The 9,721-nt window shown below is 34.9% G+C and overlaps 1 long non-coding RNA gene across 1 annotated transcript; it reads left to right on the top strand.

Moving 5' to 3' along the window:
* Window positions 1–1,717: 1,717 nt before the first annotated feature.
* LOC137813991 (uncharacterized) lies at window positions 1,718–8,891 on the top strand. The gene is made up of 8 exons (XR_011081578.2): window positions 1,718–1,848; window positions 1,955–2,044; window positions 3,331–7,416; window positions 7,493–7,619; window positions 7,703–7,981; window positions 8,062–8,154; window positions 8,233–8,655; window positions 8,745–8,891. It is a non-coding gene; the product is annotated as an uncharacterized LOC137813991 (long non-coding RNA).
* The last annotated feature ends 830 nt before the right edge of the window (window positions 8,892–9,721 follow it).

Below are 9,721 nucleotides of genomic sequence, written 5' to 3' on the forward strand. Positions count from 1 at the left end.
AGAGTTAAGTCTGAAAAGAGAAGTTTATGGAAGGATATCCTAGAATCTAAGTATGGTGGAGGAGGGGCTTATGGCCCCAAGTTTAGAATTGTAAGGAGTCGATGTGGTGGAGGGACATTAGGAAAGTTTGGAATCTAGAGGAGTGGGGTAATGACTTTGATGACAGAGGTTGGTGGGAAGTAGGGGATGAAGAAGAAATTATGTTCTAAGAGGATAAGTGGGTGGACAATGTTCCCTTTAATGCAAAAATTCCCTAGGCTATTTTCGATCTCCTTAACATTGGTTGCACTCTGTCACAAGTTGGGGTTTGGAGTAATAATAGATGGTCGTGCAAGTTGAGTTGGAGAAGGGATCTTTTTGTGTTGGAATCTAGTCAGACTGAACTTTTATCGCAGGTGTTGGATAACAAGAGTTAATAAGAAAGGGTGAAGGTATGACTGATAAATGGCTTTGGAGGGATGTAGAATCTATGGACTTCTCTGTGAAGGAAGCCTATAATATTCTTTTGGGGGAGGAGTCTGCAGTGTATGGGGACTTATTCACGGAGTTTTGGAAACTAAAGATCTTACCCTCGACACAAATTACAGCTTGGTGGGTGTTATCTAATGCAATTGCCACTAAGGGAAAACTCTTAAGACGTGGTATTTCTCTAGTGTGTGACCGTTGTCTCCTATGTGGTGTGGAAGAAGAGACGATAAGTCATCTATTTTTTTAGTGTAGGGTTTCTTGGAGAATTTGGGGACTGTGTCTCGAGTGGTTAGGGATTTCTTCGGTATTGACATTTGGAATCATAGGAATATGGTTCTTTTTAAGAATGAGCGAATTGATCTAGTTGAGGTTTTTACTGTGGTACAAAAGGAAGACTTGGTCTTGGGTTACGTAAAAGAAAGATTGGTTGATTTCTCTTGGATTGGTGTTTGGAACCTCTATGTTGTATGAAATATTTGAGAAATTGATGCTTGGTGATTCATGTTTAACGTTTTGTCTAGGTTTGGAAGTTGTGGTGTGTTTTGTGCAGGTTTTCTTAGCTTTTGTTCATTCATGGCAATGTTAGTTTGATGATTTTGGTCTTGGGTTACGGTAAAAGAAAGATTGGTTGATTTATATTATTCGGATTGGTGTTTGGAACTTTATGTTGTATGAGATATTTGAGAGATTGATGTTTGGTGATTCGTGTTTAATGGTTTGTCCTGATTTAGAAGTCGTGGTGTGTTTTGTGTAGGCTTTTTGGCTTCTGTATTCTCCTCGCAGGGTCGGTTTGCTGGTTTGGGCGCTAGGGTGTTTGACTTACTTCTATTTGCTGACAAAGACCGTGTTTAGTTGTTGGATTTTTGTGTCTTGTTTGAGAATGTAATTCCTTTGGAGGGTTGCTGTAATTGTATTTTGTTGTGCTCTTGTATCTTGATCTGGTATGTTAATATGGTTGATGTGTTGTAATGCCGGTTGGATCTCCAACTAGTTGGGTGCTAAGAAGCTTGATTTGGGATTCTTTGTATAAGATTGGAACACCCCTCAAATGTCTTATTTTATTTTATTTATTCTTTGTTGATAAAAAAAATTTAATTAAAATATTAAAAAAATAGTGAATGAAATATGTATTTAATTAATTTTTATATAAGTAGGATTGGCGTCGGCCAACCGACGCAAAATACGCATCCATGCATCAGATGTGGCTGACACATACTATATCATATTTAAACACAAATTTCGCTGCCCCGCCTCACTTTCCTCTTTCCCCAAATTAACAAAACCTAATTTTTCACTTTAGCATTTCTCTACCACTTCGTTTGTTGTTGTGACTTTGTTGTCCCTTTTTTTGTCGTCGTGACTACTTCGGCATTGTTCACCGTCAGTGTGTTCTTGCTGCATTGGCTTCTCTTCTCATATTTTGTTCTCCATTCTCTTTTTCTTCTCCATTTTAGTTCTAAGTTTTTTTATGTCTGCTTTATTTCAGCTCCACCCTTCACTGCCGTTGTTCAGCTCTACCTCCGGCTCCACCACGGTCAGCTTCCCGTTCCCGCTGCTCCAACACCATTCATGGGAGGTAAAGTTTTAAAACTTCAGATTTTTTTTATTTTTTTTTGTGTTGTTGTGTGAATGGATGTGATTTGATTGAGTTTATGTGACTGTAAACATAATTCTGTTGTGATAATAAAAAAATTAAAACAGAAATGAAACTTTGAAGCTTAAAAGCTTATGTGCGGGGAAGAAGGTTGTTACGTGTACAAAATTCATGGACAAAACGTTAATTTAATTTTAGTAAAACTGAATTACTAAAAGTGATTTAATAGGATTTACAATTTGATTAAAACTAATTTAATAGAATTTGAAAGTTAAGGTTTCCTTAAAAAAATGAAGAGAATAAAAGGAAGAAAGGTAATTAATAAAGAAGGAAAGATAATTAATAAAAGGTTAGGTAATTAATAAAAGAAGTAAGAATTTGTTTTGGAAAAAAAATTATTACTATTTAAAAATAATTTAGGAAATTGTGTTTTTAATTTTTTTTCATTAAATATCTTGTAATAATGTAGATTTAGAAGTTTTATTTTATTTTTTCCATTGATTAGGTTTAATTAATGGTTATGTTGTAATAATTAAGTACATTCTAAATTTAGAAATTTCATTTTTTTCCATTGGTTATGTTTTAATAATAATTAAATACATTTATAAGTTTTCATTTTTCCATTGTGTTTTAATAAAATATTAGTGTTGCGGAGAGTAAACTTTTTCATTTTTCCATTGGTTATTTAAAAAAAATTAAAAGGTGATAGGTGTACAAAATAAATAGGTGCTGTAGAGAGTAAAAAACATGGGCAGCAGATTGGGCCAAGTGTTTTCAAGAAAATTACAAATAGTGATGTGGGGAGTGTATAAATTAAATAGAGGTTGCATAGAGTAAACGTGATAGGCAGAAGAATGGGCCTATATTTTTCATTAATATGTTGCAATTAGTAATCTGGAGGGTATAGAAAACAAATAAGGGTTTCATAGAGTAAAAGTCTTGGAAAGCATAATGGGCCCATGTTTTTGAAGAAAATGTTACAATTAGTGATGTGGGGGGTGTATAAATTAAGTAGGGGCTGCATAACTTGAACATTATTGTATCCTATTCGTCTAGGATTTACAAATACAAAATTCTTACACTAACACAATAACTAATTACATGAATTAGTATGTTTTAAATATTTAACATACTAAGTTTAAACAATAAAGTTTACATGTGACATATGTAGTGCATTGGACCCTGATATCCACATGATTCATGTATTAAATCGTTTGTAAGGTATAAGTATACTATTAAGTATTGAAAATTTCATCATCAACATGCAGAAAAATGGATCGAGATTTTATGTATGAAATGCTTGATTCTTGAAGAAGATTGCTTCATCAACATGCAGAACAATGACGTTCATGCTTTTGTTTCTAAGGCAATGAATCAAGTTTCATACATACCAGATGGAGGGGTAAGGTGGTCCGTGTGTGAAATGTTATTGTGAGAAAATTGTCAAACCTTCTCATGTCAGGAGTCATCTGCTTCAACATGGCTTTCAACTCAACTACAAGGTATGGATTTCACAAAGAAGCAGGGAAAAATGAGGTTAACTTAAACATTGCATTAAGTGTGATGATGACTTTGGGTCATTAGCCGAAATGGTGAACAATGCATACATGCAAGAAAGTGATATAAGAACTCGTTATGTCAATGTTATCAAGGATGTAGAACAAGAACCTAACGCTTAAGAACAAAAATTTTATGATATGTTAATATCTACTCATCAACCCATTTATGATGGAGCAACTTAGTCTAAATTGTCAATAGTCGTAAGGTTTTTGGGCTCTAGAACCAATTGGCACACAACTGAAAAGTGTTTAGATTATTTCATTGAAATGTTACTTGATGTAGCTCCAACAGAGAATTGCATACCTAAGGCTTATTATGAAACAAAAAAAGTTATCTCTACTCTTGGGTTGAAGGCTGTCAAGATTGATTGTTGAGGTTGGATGCATGTTGTATTACAAGGACGACATCGAATTAAATGAGTGCAAATTTTGTGGCCTTCCCAGGTACTTGCCTCCAAAGGTTCAAAACAAAACATACAAAAGAGTGTCGATAAAAAAATGTTTTATTTGTCTATCATACCAAAATTTCAAAGATTGTATACGTCAATGAAGTGAGCTAGCCAAATGCGATGGCATTTTGAAAACATAACTAATGATGATGTTTTGCGTCATTCATCTGATGGGAAAGCTTGGAAAAACTTTAATAGTGTATATCCCGAATTTGCAGCTGAACCCTGTATTGTAAGGTTGGGACTGTGATCTAGTGGATTCACTCCTTATGTCCAAGTTTTAGCATCCCCATATTCTTGTTGGTCGGTATTTGTCACCTCTTATAACCTACCCCCTGAAATGTGTATGACGAAGCCGTACATGTTTCTAAGTTGTCTCATATCTGTTCCTAGTAACCCAACAAAAGAACTAGATGTATACTTGCAACCAATTATTGATGACCTCCAAAATTGTGGTCTGCTAGTGTTTTAACTTATGACATATCAACAAAAGAAAATTTCGTCATGCGAACTTGTTTGATGTGGACAATTAATGATTTTCCAGCATATGCGATGTTGTTTGAGTGGGGGACTAAAGGGAAATTAGTTTGTCCTTATTGTATGGGGGACACAAAAACATTCACACTAAAGCATGGAGGTAAAAGTTCCCGGTTTGACTTTCATGGACGATTTTTGTCATCCAATCATCCTTTCAAGAGGAGTCAGGGGAGATTTCTTAAAAATAGAGTTGAAATGGATGGCCCACCTTATGTCTTAAATGAAAATGAAGTATGGGAGATTCTTCATAATTTCCCAAAAGTGACAGATGGTCCATATTTTGGGATCTGCCATTTTAGAAGGACAAAACTTTTTTGATAATGTTTTCAACACTGTAATGGACATTAAGAACAAAACGAAGGACAATCAAAAGGCGAGAATGGATGTTGTTGAATTGTGTGTTCGTGGAGACTTGGAGTTGGTTTAATTACAAAATGGAAAGTTTACAAAGCCAAAGGCTAACTACACATAATTAAAGAAAGATGCTAAGTCAATTTACAAATGGATCACCAAGTTGGAGATGCCAGATGGTTATGCCTCTAACATTGCAAGGTGTGAAAACAAAGACAAGGGAAGTATGCATGGTATGAAAAGTCATGGCTTTCACGTTTTCATGGAGTGTTTACTACCAATATGTTTTCGATAATAGCCAGAATTTGTGTGGAGTGACCTTGCTGACTTAAGTCGATTCTTTAAAGACATATGTTTTAATACATTGAGGATGAATGATCTTGTTAGTATCGTTGGATGTATGCCTTTGAAAGGTAAGCATCATCTTAATTATTTTAATGTTTAAGAAGGTGTGCAAGTTATAATAATGACTGCTTTGCTTTAGAATGATGAGAGATGCAAAGAAATTAGTGGGTAATTTGGCACGAGTAGAAGGATCAATATATGCATTCTACCTACATCGAGAGATAACATATTTTTGCTCTCATTATTTCAAACGTGTCAGCTTGTTGTCAAATAGAAATTTGAAAAATGATCCTAAAACATTTACGAATGAGGAAAACCCATACACATTGTCAGTTTTGAATAAATATGGACGACCAAGTGGTTCTAACAAAGACTATTAGTTCATTGATGAAGAACATCGTTCTACCCATGTTCATGTCCTCATCAATTACGATAAGGTCAAACGATTTCTTTAGTAAGTTTAATTGTACATAATTTGAATTAAATTATTGTAGGTTGTATAATTCGCTAACAAATTCAATCAATATTTAAAGATTGTTCTTAAAAGTGTACTCAATCATGACGAAGATACTTGTATAGTCATACATGCTAATTTTCCTAAATGGTTCAAGAGCTACGTAAGTGTAACCTAAACCCATATGTGCTTCTTATTAAATCGCAATAAATTCAATAAATGTAATGCTTTCTTATCACTAAAACACAGGTTCATGATGAAAGGAATGTAATGAACCCAAACTTGAAGGGACTTTCTTCGGGACCTAATTCAAAGACAACATCATGGAACATGTACTTCGTTAATGGATATAAGTTTCATACAAAGGCATGGGCTGATGGTAAGAAAACAATAAATAGTGAGTTGTATGTTAAATGTGTCACTGGTGGAAGAGAATACGACTTTTACGATACAATTCATGATATATATAAATTGGAGTATGTTGCTCTCAATAAAAAGATCCTGTTATTCTATTGTGAATGGTTTGATCTTACATTTAATGTTGGGACTAGATTTCATTCACAATATAATCTAGTTGAAATCAAGTTAAGTGGAAGATATGGGCTCTATGATCCATTTATTCTTCCAAAGAAGGTCAAACAAGTTTATTATGTCACTTATCCAAACAGTTGTAAAAACCTTCATGGATGGTGCATTCCAATTAAAACAAAACCCCAAGGACATCTTCAAGTTGACAACATCAACGATGAATTGCCGTATCAAGTTGATGAGACGTCTAATGTGTTACCAGTTACAAGAATTGAACATTTACAATGTTTAGCTGACACATCTAATGTCAATGTAGTTCATGACGATGATGATATTGAAGCACATAATAATGACGATGATGAAGATGTTGACCTCTTAAATGAAGATTATTCGAAACATCACATAGACAATGACGATTCAGAGTTTGATAACAATGATGACTGATGTCTATTACTTTTAATAAACTATAAACAAACATATCATCATTACATAATTATGCTAATATTATGAACAAATAATTTTCAGGAAAAATGGTTAGGACTAGAGGGAGGGATGGTTCCATTGTTAGGCGTGGCTAGCCGAGACGTGGAGTTTCTACATCGATGCACGGTCAGCTAGCTATAGACCTAGGAAGCATCCCTTATTCTGGTATATTTTATCCCATTCCTTGACACCGTCTTCTAGCCCGTCTTCCTCTACCCACTTCTCCTCTGACCATGGACCATTTTGGTATGCTTATCCACACACCACTATATCACCTCATCACACACATATTTCATCATCTTCACACCCTCCTAGTATTCCAAAACCACTAGGGTCATCATTCTCTATTCCGACTTACCATCAGAGTGTCCCTGCACCACTCCACCAGACTTGGAGTTTTTCACTCCAGCCTATCCCTGGTACATTTTTGCAGCCCACCTCTGCTACATTTGTGCAGGCCACTCCTTATCCCATTGTCCACACCACATCTTCTCCCTCTGTCTTGACTACTGTTGGCTCTGTGCAAAGCTTCTATAACCATGTTGACCATGGCGCCGCTACTGCTTGAGTGCACAACCTCCCCCCTGACCTTGAGAATGTCCAGCGTGACCCTACTCGTAGGGTCATCATCTGACTTCATAGTAAAGGGTAAGTCATCCTAAATTTATATTTATTTTTATCTTCATATTACAGATGTTTGTAATTTGATTTGTTTGTATTGTAGTTGGACGCCAAATCATTATGCTAATGATGCCATTGAACATTGCCTTCAGTCTTAATTTAGAGGTCCATATCATCATTATGATGCCATGACTGAGGATGACAAACTAAAATGGTTGACTAACTTTAAGGTAATTTTAATTTTTAATTACAATTTCATACAAATCAACCAAAATGGGAAAAATGAAACGAAATATTTTTTTCTCTTTAACAGAGTAGAGTCACTTGGGCACCTCAGGATGAGTGACAAATTAAAAGGGTCCATGAGTCTAAAGTCAGAAAACGACTTTGTGACGTGTTAACCAAAGCTAGGGCAAAGGGTGCCCGACCTACTTGGATAGGTGAGCAAGCATGGGTTGAGCTTCTGAACTATTGGGATACACAAAAGTTCAAAGATAAATCAACTCAGAATAATGTGAATAGGGCTTCAACTCATGGTGGAGCATTGCACTCCACAGGTCGAAAATCACATACAGATATTGTAGTGACTTTTGTAAGTACTCATCACTATCTTACATGGAATTCATTTGACATTGGCAACACACACTAATTCTAATTGTATAACATTATTAGGATCGTCAATATGATTGTCCCCAGAACATGATTATGGCCACCCACATAAACAAGAAAGGTGACTGAGTTGATACTCGTGCTCGTGAAACTTATGTAAGTTATTGTTCTAAGCTTTTTTTTAAATTTTTATTTTAATTTCCTAACATTTCCATCTCCTAATGACCTATGTAGGAAAACTATCATGAACGCTTGATGGCCCTTCAAGTAAATAGTTCTTAGAACTCTAGCACTGATGTTTATCAAGTTGATCCAATAACAAAGCTTCAAATTTGGAAGCAAGCTGCAAAAGGAAAGAGTAGAGGTCAAATGTATGGTATGACAGACTTGGCTGCTAACTTCTACTAAGGAGTCTCTTCCCTCACTCAACCCTCTGCTTCACAATTTGATCAGTTGACTGAAAATCAACAATTTCGTCAAGAACTTAATATGTGGGGTCAAAAGTATGCACACTTAGAGCACAAAATGAAGGTCATAAAGGAACAACTTGTCTTAGTGTTGTGACGTGACAATGCTTCCACTAGCACAAGTCAATTCAACCACTAGTATGATCCAGAGCACGATGATCAACCCATCCCTTAAAGTGCATCATAGGCTGTAAGTTTAATTATTTCTCATTTTTATTATATACTAAATGTTTTAGTCATTTACATTTAGTTGTTAACATTGTTTGTATTTTTTTACAGGTTTTCACAAATCACATCACTACTAATTCTACTTCATGGATGCATTTTATATTTTTATTTGCATTCTTTTTATGTAAGTGTATTATCCAACATTTTAAGTTTTAGTACTTTTAATTAATTTCTAAAGTACAATTTTATTTTAAGCTTTATTTTAGTTCTAAGTTGTGATTTAGGTATTAATATTCAGTTTGAATATTTGGATGGATGAAATTATCTAAATGACTTTGTTAAACTATTTGGATGATTTTTCTTTTGTGAATGTGGTGTGAATGATAAAGATTTGTTATTTAAAATTGTGAACTTGATTGGTATTTGTTATGTAGTTGTTACAGGATAAAAATGGCTAGAAAAAAAAAATAAAATATTTTTTTAAACCATCAATGCGTCTTTCGCTGCCATTTATGCATCGGCCAAGCCTACGCAAGTTTTTTTTATCTTAAGTTAAGCGTCGATCAGGCCTACAAAAATCTGATGTCATTTTTTTTCTCTTCTTCGTCAGCCAAACCAACGCATACGCTTCTTTTATACATTTGCGTCATTTTGGCCACGCATAAGTCGATGATATTACGTCGCTTTTACATTGGCCTGGCAGTCGACATTTGCGGTTTTTTTTCGTCAGCTTGGCCCAAACAATGGTTGGCCAAGAAAAAATATCACTTTGCTTCCGCGACTTTTTAGTTCGATGGTTGGTCGACGCAAATCCAACGTTTAGGCGTTGGTTAAGTTCATTCACGTCCGTTTTTGCTCGACGAAATATAGTGTTTTTCTTGTAATGATCACTCCATAATAGACTTCAAGGATTGGCAATAGAATCTGATCAGGTGGATATTACACTGCTATATGAGCCTAACTATCCAAATATTTTTACGGTTAAGTCGATACTTAGGTGTTTTGAGTTAGTCTCAAGGTTGAGAGTGAATTTTCATAAGACTACACTACAAGAAAAACATGAAATAGAAACCAATTTTAGAGACAAA

This window comes from Phaseolus vulgaris, chromosome 1, assembly GCF_051622355.1.
Source record: "Phaseolus vulgaris cultivar YP4 chromosome 1, ASM5162235v1, whole genome shotgun sequence".
NCBI lineage: Eukaryota > Viridiplantae > Streptophyta > Magnoliopsida > Fabales > Fabaceae > Phaseolus > Phaseolus vulgaris.